Source organism: Sinohyriopsis cumingii, chromosome 4, assembly GCF_028554795.1.
Source record: "Sinohyriopsis cumingii isolate HCF-2022 chromosome 4, ASM2855479v2, whole genome shotgun sequence".
NCBI lineage: Eukaryota > Metazoa > Mollusca > Bivalvia > Unionida > Unionidae > Sinohyriopsis > Sinohyriopsis cumingii.
The window spans coordinates 6,092,611-6,110,908 of record NC_142964.1 but is presented as its reverse complement, the minus strand read 5'-3'; the positions used below and the strand labels follow the sequence as shown (position 1 = coordinate 6,110,908).

At 34.3% G+C, this 18,298-nt stretch overlaps 1 protein-coding gene across 2 annotated transcripts in view; it reads right to left on the bottom strand.

Moving 5' to 3' along the window:
• The window catches only part of LOC149800572 (AT-rich interactive domain-containing protein 3C-like), a 59,921-nt gene that overhangs the window by 21,023 nt on the left and 20,600 nt on the right, over window positions 1-18,298 (bottom strand). The window lies entirely within an intron of this gene.

The window sequence follows — 18,298 nt, the reverse complement described above, 5'->3', positions numbered from 1 at the left end:
AAATGTGTAATTAATTAATTATTCAACAAGCAATACTGGTGCCGTTGCCAAATTAGTCAATAGAAGTCGTGGGAATCAGAAATCTTAACAGAATCAGTGTTATGAACATTTACATGGTGATTTCTATCAAATTGACAAGGTATATCATCAATTATTAATGATTACAATCCACGATGTTATTAGCTGAGATGATAACAAAGAAATACAATATGAGCCAATGCAGCAATATATTGTGAAAACCAAGCTGAATTAAAGCATGCATTAAAGTCGACAATCGATTTTTGACCTTGGGGTATGAAATCCGATTATTTACAACGAAAACCTGAATAATATATTTAATAAACTAGTATATAAGACTGATTTTTCCAAGAAACAGTTTTGACGATACGCATGCAAACTTTAAAAATCTTCAAAACATCGATATAAATAATAATAATAGTATTAGCAGCAGCAACAGTAGTAGTAGTAGTATAAACCGCAAGCCACCTACGTTCTGATCTTTTATTTCAGCTATAGTTTTAATTCCTTTGAGAAATACACTATTATTTTGGAAGAAAGGAAAATGTGGCATTATGGATAGGATATGTCTATCAAACATCTCGTATCGACATAGAAATAAGCAATACTACAAGATCGACATAGAAATAAGCAATACTACAAGACTGAATTTGTATTACCCTACCTAATACACTTCCACATTCCAAATATAGTTTAATGTATCTCAATATGTATAAGGAGCGTATATAATTTAGAGGTCTTTGTGGTATGTCCGGAATTTCGTTGTATATTTTGTGGCTTCGTTAATTACCACAAATCATAAAACGTGTCTGGTCTCAGTGGCAGAATCAGTCATAAATATTTTACTAATTTGTCCCATCAAACCGATGAAAACTTATTTAATCTAGTTTAACTATTATTAAAATCGTCTTTTTCAACTTTCTCTTCCTATCGATCTACCTGCAATGAAATTTTTTTAAATCGTCCTTTTCAACTTTCTCTTTTCATCGATCTACCTGCAATGAAAATGTTTAAAATCGTCCTTTTCAACTTTCTCTTTCTATCGATCTATCTGCAATGAATATTAATTGTGACGAAAATGCACGGCGTTATTATACAGTTTTGCTTCCTCTCGATACATGCAAATAGTTGTGACAATTTTTAGAAATGAATTTAAGTATTACAAATTCATATCAAACTGAATTTAACACGTCTGAATCACTTCAAAGCTAGAGCTATAAAAAAAATGTCCTATTGACAGCATTAGCTTTGTTAAGCCCACTGTAAACCACGGCCTTTTTATGGAGTTCTGCATGAGGGTTTTAACTGACTAGAAAATTGTTCGGCTCAATGTCACTTTGATAAATTCACAATGAGGCCAATGAAGGTGGCAATTGAATCAATACGCTGTCTATTGACTTAATCCTGTGTGATAGCGTCAGATACTCAGAATCAAGTGCTTGACAATTATTTGACAAATTTGATAATGTCTCTTCTCTGCTACGCTGAGCAGTGATAGTGGACTGACAATAGAAAATGGACACTAGTTGGTATTGGCTTCTCTACAATGAAGAATTGCCGGTTGTTTGTTGTCAAAGCATTGTATTTAATATTGACGGAAAAGATGGAATAAAATTTTTGCTTAAAATGGAACTAACCTGACCTTGCCCTTGTTTTCAGAAACTAGGATTTTGTCTTTGACAATAAATAAATAGCAATTAATATTTATGTCTGTATGTTTTATTTAGACTTATGAAACCTAAACAATTAAATCACTGGTTTTCAATGAAGCAATGGAGTTGAGATTAAGCAAACGTTTAAATAGGATTTTGTAAATTTGTGCTTTTACATCATCATACTACGTTCCAATTATTACTTTACCCGTGAAAGTCTGAACCTACTAAATGTATGAGAATTCATTCAAGGGTAAGGTATTATTTCTTCAGAAGTTTTCTGGTGGAGACCCAACGATAAAATGACTTTCCGTTTCGAAGCAGCAACGATAACAAGATTTTCATCATCGATGTCATGGTGGCCATATTCGATATCAAAATGGCACCATTTTTGTTTATAGCAATCTGACACAATAAGAAGTATTTTTGTGGACGTACAATGTCGATATTATCATCCATCTAGAGGTCTTTTGGTTGACGTACAATCTCGATATGATCAACCATCTAGAAGTCTTTTGGTGGACGTACAAAGTCGATCTGATCATCCATCTAGAAATCTTTTGGTGGACGTACAATCTCGATATAATCATCTATCTAGAAGTCTTTGGGTGGACGTACAATGTCGATATTATCATCCATCTAGAAGTCTCTGGGTAGACGTACAATGTCGATATGATCATCCATCTAGAAATCTTTAGTGGACGTACAATCTCGATGTGATCATCCATCTAGAAGTCTCTGGGTGGACGTACAATCTCGATATTATCATCCATCTAGAAGTCTTTGGGTGGACGTACAATGTCGATATGATCATCCATCTAGAAGTCTCTGGGTGGACGTACAATGTCGATATGATCATCCATCTAGAAATCTTTTACTGGACGTACAGACTCGATATGATCATCCATCTAGAAGTCTCTGGGTGGACGTACAGTGTCGATATAATCATCCTTCTAGAAATCTTTTGGTGGACGTGCAATCTCGATATGATCATACATCTAGAAGTCTCTGGGTGGACGTACAATGTCGATATTATCATTCATCTAGAAGTCTTTGGGTGGACGTACAATGTCGATATTATCATCCATCTAGAAGTCTCTGGGTAGACGTACAATGTCGATATGATCATCCATCTAGAAATCTTTAGTGGACGTACAATCTCGATGTGATCATCCATCTAGAAGTCTCTGGGTGGACGTACAATCTCGATATTATCATCCATCTAGAAGTCTTTGGGTGGACGTACAATGTCGATATGATCATCCATCTAGAAGTCTCTGGGTGGACGTACAATGTCGATATGATCATCCATCTAGAAATCTTTTACTGGACGTACAGACTCGATATGATCATCCATCTAGAAGTCTCTGGGTGGACGTACAGTGTCGATATAATCATCCTTCTAGAAATCTTTTGGTGGACGTGCAATCTCGATATGATCATACATCTAGAAGTCTCTGGGTGGACGTACAATGTCGATATTATCATTCATCTAGAAGTCTTTGGGTGGACGTACAATGTCGATATGATCATCCATCTAGAAGTCTTTTTGATGATCATCCATCTAAAAGAAGTAATCACAAGACTTTCCAGATGGCCATTCTTGAGTTCTTATTAGAAGTCAGATTGGCATCATTTCCGTTTACGACAGACTAGACATCTTTCAGTGTTGATATGAAAATGCATTCAGAAGAAATAGTGACAACAATATGTTCAAGACAGCCACTGTGGCAGGTATACTGAATGAATGTATGAATGGTACCATTGGGACCAACTAAACATAATAAGATGCTGTTTAGTATTTTTATAAATCCACGTTGATACAACCATCCATTCAGTAAAAACAATAATATTTTCAAGATGGCATCAAGTGAAGCCAAAGTGGACATCAGATCGACACCATTTTCATCTTGGACCAAACTGTGCATAAAAAAAGGTCTTCTGGTGAAAACGCCATGGCAATATTACTTTTCATTCAGGATAAGTAGCACCGACAAGATTTTCAAGATGGCCACTTTGACAGCCGTATCGAACATCAGATCGGCACTATTTTCCTTTAGACCAACTAGACATAACAAGAGGTCTTCAGGTGAAAATCCCATAGCAATATGATATTTTTTCCAGGAGAGGAAACTATTTTCAAGATGGTAGCTGTGGCAGACATATTGTACAGCAGATCGACACCATTTTCACGTGCTCTATTAGACTTCGTAAGAACGCTGAGTGAAAACCCCATGTTGATATGATCATCCATTCAAGGGAAGCATCAGTAAAAAGATTTTCAAGATGCCCCCTCTGATGGCCATATTGGCCATCTGATCAGCATCATTTTCATTTAGAACCACCTAGATATCGTACGAATTCTTTTCGTGAAAACCATGTTGATATGACCATCTACTCAGGAGGAGTAGCGATAAATTTTCAAAATTGCCAACGTGGATGCAATAACCGAGCAATGTACGAGCGGCACCATTTTGACTTGGGACCAAATAGACCATGGTATAAAATGGGCGTGTAAAGTGTTTTATGGCTGTCCTTCAACTATTTTAGAGGGAGTACTGTTAACTATCTGGTGCTAACGAACAGGAGAATTAGGGATAACAACATTTTTAAGATTGCCGCCATTTTCATTTAGGATCAACTAGACATCATACGTCCTCTGATGTCAACATAACTTTCCGTTAGGAGCAGAAACGTGTGACCAGTAGAGCTAATAAAGAACAAATGCTAACACAGACTTTTTACTACCCTCAAGAAAGAATGTTTCATGCTATGCCATGCAAGTAGCTTAACCAGCATATAAACAGTTCTATATCATCAAAATATCTGAACTTATTCAAGATAATACTGAGTCTCCAAAATAATTTAAACAAATTATTGCCCAAAGCTCCATGTTCATTGCACGATCACAAGTACTAAGAGAAAATGGTTAAGCCTTACAATAAATATATTGACAACTGTTTTTAATTTGAATACACCAAAATTAAATCAATCTAATAATTGTCTCTGACAATAAATGCTTTCCCATGTAATTGCTGGTAGATTGCGACTTGCAGATACCGAGTTCATTTCCACAATGCATATTATACATAGCGTTCAACGCACTTAGGCTCTAAATTGGCCCTGAAGATATAAATTATCACCTTCAAGCACATGCAACTATCTGCTAATGCATTGGATCATAAGGAATTAAATGAGATGCTGTTCATCATAAATATAAATTATCGGATCCTTTGTAATTGCAAGCAGCATTCATCTTTTGTCTTATCGTTCTAGAAGACATTCCTATGGGAACAAAATTTTTGTTGTCGCTTGTCCATCAAGATGCGCTTTCTCTAACTGAGCCTATATTCGTGTTTCTACGATATTAATTAATATGACCTAAATAAAAACATTCGGTGTTATGTGAATAGACGATTCTGTCCATTTAATAGGAAGGATGAAGACAGAAAAGACATCTGGCTTTGCTTATTTGCTGTAATTATAAGATCTTTTTGAATGGAAGAAATCGAATCGAGAATTGATGAGATTTCCCAAGGGGGCAATGCATTTAACACGACGTCTCTAACTGTATACACAGAGGCCAACAATTAGACACTATGGACCGAAGAACTCAAATTTGGCCAATCTAACGAGAAGCAAACGTCATTAAATGCACAATAATGAATGCTAAATATAGTGGAAGGTCAACTCAGTACATTTACAATTAGACGAGTTGAATATGTATGATGGAATTGATCCTGCCTTTTTCTTGCATTCGAAATTAGTCTGACCGGAGCTAGGGGCTTAGTCCCATAGCCATGACTGCATAATACTGAGCAGTATTCGATATTTTATAATCATATTATAAGAGAACGTAATACTCATAATTCCTTATTTGTGTTCTTGTATTAGTTTCACCTAAATGTCGATGGTTGATCTTTAATTGGGACTGAAATTCACATTTTCTGAAACTGGTTTTGGGTGCTCAGATTGCCGTTGAAGATTCTCATACATATTTTGGTGTTTGTGGGGGGAGGGTTGAGCGTATTGTCATACATATTTTGGTGTGGGGGGGGGAGGGTTGAGCGTGTTGTCATACATATTTTGGTGGGGGGGGTTTTGAGCGTGTTGTCATACATATTTTGGTGTGTGTGTATGGGAGGGTTGAGCGTGTTGTCAACATATTTTGGTGGGTTTTTTTTAGCGTGTTGTCATACATATTTTGGTGGTTTTTTTTAGCGTGTTTATGTTATAGTTTATTATACATAAAAACGTAGACGCTTCTGGGTAAAAGTTAATTCTCTGTCAACAAACTGAAGGCTTAAGTATGCATACACTAAGCGAAATACAAGAGGACACTATTGATACTGCCTTTCCAAAAATTCATTCAAAAAACAGTTATAAAACATATTGCTAATCTTTAATTGCTATAAAAGGAGATCATTTCCTGCTGGCTTGGGAGAATCATTAGTGTGAATTGAATTCGGCTTGATCAATAACAAGCTTACAGTTAGACCCAAATTTTTCCCATATGCTTCACATTCTAAAGTAATTAAGCTGAATTACATTTACTTCAATATTCTTTTTGACCAATTGAGATCAGAATTGAATTTAATGATGTGCAAGAAAGAGTACTTTAATTCTAGTCCTTCTTAATTGATCAATAAAGCAGAATGAAAGAGGGAGTGATGCTGGATATAAAAAGATACTGTCACAATCCATTGCAAGACTGCCTTTCATTTTCTCACCAATGTATCAATGTGTGTTATAACCTGATAAAAATGTGATAAACCCAATTAGACTGAGGTCTTTATGGGACCCTATAGGACTACAAAATCTGTAGGGGATCCAATGTTACTCCCAGGGGAGGGTCCAAATATCCTTGGGTTCCCAGCTCAAGAGAATCGTGCTTTCAAAGTGATTAGACAAATAAAAGGCAGGAATTGCTTGACGCCTTTCCAAGACAATGCCAGCTGAGCTCCACACTGGTCTGCGTCAGCGTGACACAATTGAATTTATCATTTAATTTCCATGCAATACTGTATATATTCTTGTACTATTTTGAGAAATAAATTATTTTTATTATATGTGTAGCTGTAGACAATTAGCACGTATTTATCGGAGTCCTTTAAAACAAATACAACAAGGATAAAGCCCTGAAATAAAAATGTGCGAGGATTGAAAAAACTCTTGAAATGATGATCATTAATATACGTTAATTATCTATCCGACATCCTTACGTATAGTGAGAACGGCGAAATAAGTTATACAATAAATCATTATTGTCGAATATAAAATATCATGACCACTCAACTTTCTGGTCTGTGAAAGTACATGATTTTATTTACCAGGGTAAGTCAAAGTACATTGTCGGATTATATTTGGACATGCATGTATCAGAATTAAAGACTAGAGTCAAATGTGAATGAATTAATACACTGTTATTTTATTGCAAATACAAATGTTTGAATCATTAAATAGATATTTACTTGAACTTTCGGGGTCAAGTCATGATTTCTTCCAATGAAACACTTTGTGTTGACATTTCACTACGCTGCAAATTATTTAAACAGAGAACTGGTATCTAAGTCAAAAGTGAACCAAATTATCTCAGCTCTTAAGTTCGTCTTATATTGCAACCCATAACCACAACCTTGACAACACAGAACAACCAGTGCAGCTGAGTCGATGAAAATTATTCAATAAAATGTCTTTTAATTAAATAATTTGCATTGAAAGTTGACCAAATAATAAATGCCAATGGCAGGCTAATAGCCAACTTATACCGACAACATTAGACGTCTGTATGTTTAATCAATCATACATAATAACATATTATCATGTTGAACAACATCCAAGTGTTGCCTACAAGGTTAATGAGGCATCCCTGGTCTATCTTCGTAATCATGTGGATTTATGACCAATCAAATTGGTACCAGAATGATGCCTTCTCCTTAGCACAAATGCTGTATCAAGTTATGAATTAAGTGTAAACAAGATATTAATTTGCGTAGATTATACCTTTAAGACCACGTATCCTGGCCAAATCGCTTTTGATGACCTGAATTACAACCCATGCTGCCTCTAGACCAAATCTCCCGTGATGACGCTGATCACGTGGCAGCATGACAATAGAAGACCTAGTTCACCTAATCTATAATCAGCTAGAAATTTGCATGGTGTCAGGCAAGAGGAGAAAACTTTTAACATAGGGGTATGTATGAGATACAAAGGCATTGCTTGTGACAGAATGATATGCAGCTGATGGGGTGAGTATACAGTGGGCAGTCATTTCCTATTGTGATGTTCTCGTCCAGTAAGAATGACGTAGTGGAAAGCGGTCTCAAAACATTTGAAGTTTTGTTACTTTTTATGCAAAATTGGGGCTACTTCCATTACATTATACGTGTCTATCATTTGTATTATTTGTCTGTACATGGTCAGCTAGGTATAAATCGTTCCGTTTGATTATTTGTTTTATTCTATCAACTTGTACCGCAGACATAGGTTATCTTTGAACAATTGTAAGCAACCAGCGAAACGGTACAAGTTGAGAGAAATTGCTCTCTTCACTTTTTTTCAGCTGAAGGACTCACGGTACTAATTCAGTTCCCATAGTAAACCTATGCAAACACCATGATATTAAAAATTCAATAACTTAAAACTTTTGAGTGCTCATGATCAAACCTATATTTATCAGTATAGATGAGACCTGGATATCAGCTTCTGTGTAGAGGAAAGGATATGAACCGCGGCATTTTTTGGACCTGCATGTGTTCCAAACATGTGCTTTCAATTCCTCACCAAAGAGTCAGGTGCTAATTTTAGTAACGAGTTTTCCAACCCAAAACTGTTAAAGGACTGAAATTACATCGATAAAACAATGTCTCTTTTTTCCACTTACAATTAGGATAAGCTCTGATAAGATTCTTTTTCCTACAACATAATTTACAGTATTAGCCAATCCTGGTCAGCCTAACCCATATATACTCTATTTAAGGTTCATCCATTTCCAGGCTGATTCCATACCAGTAGTACCGTGTGTTGTGAAGCAGTCCGCTCAAGGGCTTTGATGCACTGAAGCAGTCCAATCAAGGGTTTTGATGCGTTGAAGCAGTCCAATCAGGGGTTTTGATGCACTCAAGCAGTCCGCTCAAGGGTTTTGATGCGCTGAAGCAGTGCACTCACGGGTTTTGATGCACTGAAGCAGTCCGCTCAAGGGTTTTGATGCACAGAAGCAGTCCGATCAAGGGTTTTGATGCACTGAAGCAGTAGGCACGAAGTTCAGGTGTTTCTAACTATTCAAAACTATGGAATAATTAAAGTTCCACATTTCGCTTTTTCAGTGACTTCTAATTACCACTTCATCGCTTGAGACCGTGTGCGTTTACAAGTTTCAGGCATACTAAAATCAGATTCACAATTTCAGGATTCTAATGCACACATTAATATTTGTTTTTGTTTTGTTTGGCTTTTTAAAACTTAAAAATCCAGTTAATTGCGTGATATATTGATAGGTACAAGTACCCTCAATGAGTTTGTGCTCATTAACATCTTGCAATTAAAGAGCAGCTAAAGTTCAACTCACCATAACACACATTTCTACTACTTTTTATGAGGATCATAAAGGTTTAAATTTGATAATGTACTGTGATCATTAAGAGGTGCTAACGTTGAACTCACCATAACACACATTTCTACTACTTTTTATGAGGATCATAAAGGTTTAAATTTGATAATGTACTGTGATCTTTAAGAGGTGCTAACGTTGAACTCATCATAACACACATTTCTACTGCATTTTATGAGGATCACAAAGTATTAAATTTGATAATGTACCGTGATTGTTAAACTTAGCTATTGTATATTTCAGCATCGAGGATATGCGACCCACAACACTATGGGGGAGATATGAGTTTATGGGGGTTGGTGTGATATGATGATCAACCCCATAAAATCAACTCAAATCTAATGATAACGATAACACAGTGTTGATCTCCTGAAGACGATCAGATGTTTTCATAAAGTTGCTTAGTACAACACTACTTGATGACAAAACCATCAATGTCAACCTGTACAAAAAAATCCTTAACAAACTTATCAGAACATATGCTCTCAAAAAGCTATCTCAGCATATATGAATCGATTATTCCAGCTAGTAATGAGTGCACGATAAGTCTCTCATGGTTGCCCCTTAATGGGTTTAAACAAATTGTTTGCTAACATAGGTTGTTAATTACAACGAAGTCTTCTGTTTACGTATTTTTAGTTTGGTCCATTAAGCTTTGAAATGTGCACTACACAGCTATTTACCTAAATATAAATGCATATTCTCTATAACAAAGTACTATGGCAAGACACATACATGCATATTATCTATAACAAAGTACTATGGCAAGACACATACATGCATATTATCTATAACAAAATACTATGGCAAGACACACACACATGCATATTGATCCGTCTTTTCAATATTTGTATTTATGATGAATAGCTACAAAAAGAAAACATTCAGTTTGAAAAGGATAGCTTAACTTTTGGTTAACTGAATACTCGAAAGATTGCCCAAAATAAGCACATTGAAAATATGTCATATCTTCATTTTAACAGGATTTGAATAAATAAAACTTCAGACTTTATTTTTTGTTCATCGAATCATTGTTTATCGATTAAAGGAATTTAAATCAATCAATAGTATACGATAAATATCAGGCACGAGAAAATTTGAACACGTCTGTTTGTCTGCTTTGAACATTTACTTCCACTGTTCCATGCCATATCTATATTGAATATTGCCCAGACAAGAAAGTTGAACTTATCAGGGGTCGAACTGTAAATTCAACAGAACAAGAACGAATCTGAATGGTGAAATAGTCTGTATCATTAGTAACATTAGACATATAACTGATTCCATTGCCATGGCAGCCGTGTATTAGTCCACATTAAGAGGAAAGGAGAGCATGATGTGAATATTCAAGAAGTAAACTTAGATTAACTAAATTTAGCCGAATTTCATGGATGAAACACAGCAAAATTAACTTCTGATCATGTCCTTTCATCAAAAAGAATATAGTTTCTCTTAAAAGAAAACATTTAAATTAATTTTAAAAAACGCTATGAGTGCATTTACATATCCTGAACCCTGAACCATTCTTCTTTCTGATCCGATCAGAACCCATACCAATTTAAAGCAACAGTGTCAGTTTTAATCAATTTGCTTGTGAAATAATGATTATATCCGAGTTCATAGTGTATGCAAATTCAAAAGAATCCCACCCATTTATTCATGAAAAAGTAAATACTGAATTGAAGGATCAGTTCGTTTTACGTAAAGACAATATCTCTGTTATAGGGTGATATACGGTTGGGTAAAATGATCCAAAGTGATTGGCTTTGATTGAATTATAGCTGCTTGATAGTTACTGATAACCCTAAGTAAACATAACCAGATACCTTGAGAGATGGGTTCCCCCCATTAAATTCACCCCAGGTTGACATGGTGCGGAATCGAAGATTTGTTTTCTTAGATTGTGTATCAGCCCTGACCAGCTATAATTTGTAAGATAGATCAGATCCAAAATAGACCTTTATTTGTCTGAAGAACGTTCTAACTTTCTTTGTGAATAACATAAAATACATATTAACTCCAACTTAAATAAATTTGTGGGGAAAAAAAGTATAAATTAACTGCAACGGTACTAGATTGAAACTGATGCAATAACAATAACAAGTCATAAATTATCAAAGATTGTTATCAAACAATAAACCAGACTTGACTAATTTGTGTCATTCACTTATCGAAGATGGTAATAAGAATAACTTAACTCATCGTCCGATGCCAAATTATAAATCCTTTGAACAATTTCATACGGATTTTACATGAAAAAGGGTTAAGAAGAAGAAAAAATGTTGATCTCGGCAATAAGTTGATGAATAAACATTTGGTTTGTAATTACGAATTATTTAATCCATTAACTTGATCCTTTTTTAAATTATGTATCAAAATACATTTAAATTATGTATCAAAATACATTCGTTTAACCATGCAAGACGCCATTAACAAGGGGTTAGTTTTACTGTGTAAGGAAAACAAATGTCGATGTTTACATGAAGTTTGTAGATTAAATATTTTACAACTATTCGCCTGTGTTGTGCCTTACATTTAATACCGTTGTTTGACGATTGCCCATAAGGTGTGTAAAAACAGTCTATCGTACTCTGAGCAGGGGGATGAAACAAAATAGTGCTGAAACACCGCATATGTTAGACAGTTGTGCTTTCGCGTGTCAGTACTGTCAAGGTCTGTTTTCATTGATTAATATCCTCATGGGAGTCTAAAACAATGAGGTAAAATAATTATCACTGGATCTTGAAACTTCCAAATCGGATTCTAGAATCATAATTTATTGTCGTAATTAATTTATCATTTGTGGGATTAAATGGCGACGAGAAACTGTTCAACATTCTTGACAGAATGAAATATTATTCTCTGAGGATCCGATGTTCTTTTTCTCTTTTTTATAATTAAAAAGTTATGTTCTGTTATATGAGAACTGTGGATGATGGAATGAATCACTGAAGCATTCAGAGCCATTGTCATGGATGATGATCAAGGTCAATTTCCACAGAAATTTAGGTTAATCTGCTAAAATAGATGAATCAGAAACTAGCTCTGACTATTGAACCAGAATTAGAGACTCACCTGACAAATAAAAATTATAACAATGTTGATCTATTACTAAACAGTGGCCCCAATGGATGTCTGATCTACAGACCTCTCCAACATGTCTGTCTTACTTAGTATCTTATTACGCAGAACTAATTGGAGAGCAATTAGCGCAGGTCTGCAGTGAGTAGTTACAAATTACAAGGTCTTGTGATATCACATGATGTACACTTTCCACGGCCAGCTCTAGAATATATTAATAATAATAATAATGAGAACTTTGTATAGCGCCTAATCTTTAGAAGCTCTAAGCGATTTACAACATTAGACAACACCTATAGCATATTTTTAAAAAAACATATATACTGATAGTATTACAGAAAACAAACACCATGACATTAGAAAACAAAAACATGTTGCAAATATTTAAGGTAGGGAACATTATTAGGTCTTTAATTTTGTTCTTGCAGTCGAAACGCTGAGCTGACACTAAAAACAATTATTCCTCTCATTTGTAACTTATATAGCTTTTAGTTAAAGTAATAAGTGTGTGAAAAAATGTCATACTTTTTATGTTTAATACAAAAGACTTTCTTATGTAAATGCGCATTGGTGGGTTTAGAGTAAAACATCAGAAAGGTCAGTCGTGTTGCGAGCCACACGAAGTTAACATCTTTAGCATATATCGATTCACGACCTAGGTAATTTTTAGGCCATTGCGTAAAATTTGTAATGACTTGGCCATTTTTTTCATTATTCTATAAAACTTTCGTTATAGAGGGCACAGTGCGAGTGGAGCAACGCGATATCCCTCGTAATGCATATAACTAACTGTGTACGATAATCCATTATGTATGCTTTTACTCAGTTTCGTCAACCGGAAGTCTGTTATAAAATCGGAACAGTTGAAGTACAGGGAGAGAAAAGCCGAGGATCCCCGATTAATTAGACTAACTTCGATCTCTGAAATACTGAAATGAGTTAAAAAAACAGTCAAAAATATTTAATTGGAAATAAAACTGTTACTTACAAAAATTGGCAACTTTAATAGGAATATATCCCGTGTACTGTAATATACCTTTGTTTCTTAAGGCTCAAAACGTTCGCGGTCGCATTGCGAAGTATCTCCAGTTTAAGTAATGTCGTCTCGAGATGTCCGTCAGCAACAAGGACATCATCCATTGAAACATTCAAAAGCATTCCCATGATTGTTACTATTAGAGTAATTGTCATAGTGACTGATGAGATTATGTTAAGATTAATCATGCTTATCTAAAAAGTTTGTTAACGTCAACCAGTTTACTGACATTAGAAATCATTTACATTTAATTGACTGACAAATCTCAGTATGAATTTGTGCATTATGATATATGTCAATCAATATTAAATTATCAATAACTTTCATGATATCAGCTTCTTACAACATCAGCCTATTGTAGTCTTGAAAGTGAATAAAACCTAAATTGAATACCTCATCTAGTATTACTCTGTGATCTGATTGTTAATCAATGCATAATTTTGGAGCCTAATTTTCATTTTAAATTCTCAATACACTTTCCATTTGCAAACATGAAAAGTCAATTTGTGAATAATCTTGTTTCATCCGACCCCATTAATTGTACCGATGTTTTATATTGGCAATAATCAAGCATAATGCGGACTCCCCCATCTCAAGTCACCACAAAGACAATGACTCTTTAGTTTCGAACATGATTTGTGTAGAGAGCTGGAAATATTCTTTTGGCATTTGGTCAAGCAAAATTATTTATGGAAAACCAATAGATATATATCGCTGTTATAAATGGAGATTAAACAATTCGACTCTATAACTTCTAATTTACCCATTGAATAGGCTACGTTTTCCACTCTTAGTCCATTAAAATGCTCCGGATCGAATCACATCAGTTTTTAATCCAAATTAAGCAAATACCTTAGTCAGGTGTGCTCTAATATGAACTAATTTTATTCGTTATCATTTAGCATTTCGTCCAATTTTACCCTTTCACTTCTATATGTTTGAAATGCCATACCGAGGATGAAGATGATATCGATATACGTGTGTTTACATACAGTACAATAGTACCTGACTAAAACAAACGTCCGAGTTATATATTTCTGATTATAATAGATATCAATTGTAAACCCGTAACAAAATGGGTCAATCTGACCTAGTTGCAATAAGTACTTTACTCTAATACAGTGACTGGAAGGATCCCAATGTCATTTACAAAAATGCGAGTCCACTTTTTGCAGATTAAAGAACTCAGATGAAATAGTTCAATCAAGTGCCAAAATGTTTGGTATATGAAACTGTACGTGTTCATAGTTTATCCATTTCTAACTTTAAAGCATTGAGAAAAGTTGAATTAGTTTTTGCTTAGAAACTGCTGATCTTTGCATGAAGTGTCAATATCAGCATTAAAATGGCATTGCTGTGACAACGGTATATGGAAAAAGTTATCAACATCTTTTGACGCAAGTACACATACAACAGGATGCGAGTCAGAGAATCGCTGGTAGTTAAAAAGTATTTGATAAGTTCAATACAGATTGTTACTACAATTATATTAAACTCAATGGCAACCAAATGGCAGCCAAATGGCTAAGATACAGAGCACATATTTTATGCCTCGTCAGACAGGAAACTTGTTTGGCAAACTTGCTGATATGAAATGTTTCAACGAATAATCAACAAATTAGTCTTAATTTCCAGAATACCTATTCAGAAAAATGAAAAGCGGAGAATTACAGGATGTACACAGAAAACCTGATATCAAACGGATTAAATAATTCAGCGCACGTTTTATTTCGTAAATTGTCCAACGGTAAAAATTTCGATAATGCAACATGAAGACGTCTTTGCTTCTATGTAATGGGCTTTATAACACGGATTATCGGAAAATAAATATGTCAGTTTGGGATGGAGCAGGGAATGAAAGGGTTATTAAGACATAAGAAATTTTGATATTAAATTCATTAGGAGTGGCAATTCTTTTTTAAATTAACCTGATAATGGAACTTAAAACAAAAAGGGACAATTTTTTTTCTTTTCATCTGGCAGCATACGCCACTAAATTTGTTTCGTATAATATATATATATATATATATATATATATATATATATATATATATATATATATATATATATATATATATATATATATATATATATATATATATATATATATATATTATGAAGCGATAAAAGGCATAGGTTCACGACTCCATCTTTGTTTACAGAGCCCTGAAAAGCCTCCTGACTGCTTGAAGATATTTCATTATGCTGAGAAAAGAAATTGTCCCAAAATGGATGATCAATCATGGAAACATCTGTTATGACAATGAGCTTGAAATGTATCAAAATATGCGGGTGAAACTAAGTCCGCTCCTCAGTCCGGTCCTTCTTTCAGCATCAACCATTTCTGTATCAAATTCCTCATGTAGAATTCATGCGGTTACCTTCTTACCCAAACAGTGGTCAGGGCATGTAAATGCTGACCCCTCCCTGACCGCATGCTGTTGACCAGGGATATTCACAAGGAACTACTGGGCGCTAATTGAGAGGAAAACTATAAACTTGATAGCCAGAGATTAATAACGTTTATCCACGTGCCAAAACCAGATAGAATCATTCGAAAATCTATTTTTATTTCAAAATAGGCATATAATTTATCTAGATTCCAGTAGCTAGAGAAAAGTATTAGCAATTTTTTAACCAGCAATTTGTGTGAATTCTGACAGTGAACTATAAACTTTGAATTCATTTTTGAACCCTGCTTAACAAGGAGAACGTATGATGAATTACATGAAGTAATTTGATGGGCATCGTATATAGTGTGTGTTTTCTATACTATACTGTGAGATCTTAATCTTTAAAACAAGAATGACATCGAAGAAAATGACCTTCAGATATGTTAGAGAAATAAAATGTACTAGTTTGGCAAGTTAAGAGTTTGTAAATGTTTTCTGATACTATTTGTAGACCGTAAACCTCCAAGATTGATCATCTAAACCTTGATGCTTGATAGTCTCTATACACACACACACACCATACATACATACATACATACATACACACATACACACACACACATACATACATACATACATACATACATACATACATACATACATACATATATACATGCATGCATGCATACATACATACATACATACATGCACACATACATACATACATACGCACGCACGCACGCATACACATACATACATACATACATAGATACATACATACATACATACAGACAGACAGACAGACAGACAGACATCAGTGATAGTTTATTTATGAAAGAATATTAAACTGATAAAAAAATACAGTTTTGACATTCATTTAAATTCTCATATTATTAGTAGATGGAACAAATTACTCTTTAAATGTGCCATTTAATTTCATTCGTAACTATGCATGGCACAATTATTTGTTTTAAATGTATCTGTATACTTGTATGTATGATATATATGTTCTTTTATGTTTACAATGTTTTTACTTTATAATTAGATTTTAATTTAGAGGTATGGACTTTGTAGCCTGAAATAAAGAATTCTTATCTTATCTTATGCATCACTAAAATTGTCACTTGTAGACAGCTTAATTTTGCATCCGTTTAGGGTATAAATAGTATTAAACTGCTGATAAAGAGTTATTCTGCTTTCTGTAGTTTTCTTACGTTTTACACCTTTCGAGTTAACGGTAGTTAATAAAACTTAAAAACTAAAACAATCATTCAATGTACATTCTAATCTGTCAATATTATCTAAAAGTTTAAAACTTGGCAGTATACACCCACCTATCACCCACCCCTTAGCAGTCACGACCATTGAAGCTTAATTTAGTTTGAGAATTAATTCTACACATATGCTAACCTGGCTGCATGGTTTTCATTAATATGGCATTACAAAGATGTGTGAATTTGCTGGTTGGCTAGAATTATTTGCTTCTACATGGTCGATTAAACTAGGAGATAATTTATAACTCGTTTCTCAAACATCAAAGACACCGAGAACATAGATTTAAGTATGGTGTCCCTTGATAGTTACTACATTTCCTGCATCCACACTTAAATCTTCTTTCTCTTGCCTCTAAATTACAGATAATAATCTTTACACCCTTTAACTGCGTTTACTGGTAGCTCTATCATTGTGACTAATATTATCTCTTTATATTTAATTCAGCCGTTTATATCAAAGTAATCTGTCTAAATTGCTGGCTTATTTCTCTGGGAGAGCCAATTTGTCATGCAAAATTCTGAACTTGATGTGATGTTTGCACGGAAGCAATCTCATTAATACAATTGGGCGACCCAATTGCCAATTATTTTGACTATCATCAAATAATTTCTGATATTTGTAAATATAAATATCAATTAAGTAGTCAGATTTCAGAAGTATTGTCCTACCAATGTAGAGACCTTTCTGTCGTTTGAATATCCTGAAGTTATGTCAGGTAGTATTCCTCAAGTGTGCCACTAGTCCTTCCTATAAGTCAAGTATTTTAATGTATAAGTTACCGATCTAATTCAAAGAATAAAATCAGTTCGGAAATAATTACCATATTTCAGACTGTTTTGGAGGGATTCAGTTCTGAAAGCTATTCTAATAATTTTAAAATTTTAAGGGATAACGTTATACAATAGTTGCATATATCTTCATATATGCTTGAAGAATATCTATCTTCATTATCATTTTATTGAACTTTGTGCATGATTTCTAATTCATAATTACTTCGAGGTTTTCCGGCTCTGTCATACCGAAGACATAACAATGATATTAACAGCTGCCTCGCTGGTGTCAGGATAATTGACTGGGTGGGATATCATTCTACATGTCTGCATCATGATGCCCCAGTGCTAGACGTCACTATAACTATCACAGTGCAGACATAGTAGCGATATGACTGAAAAAAATGTTAAATAACACACACTGAGGTTTTCGAACTTACCTCATGCCAAAATTATTCGTT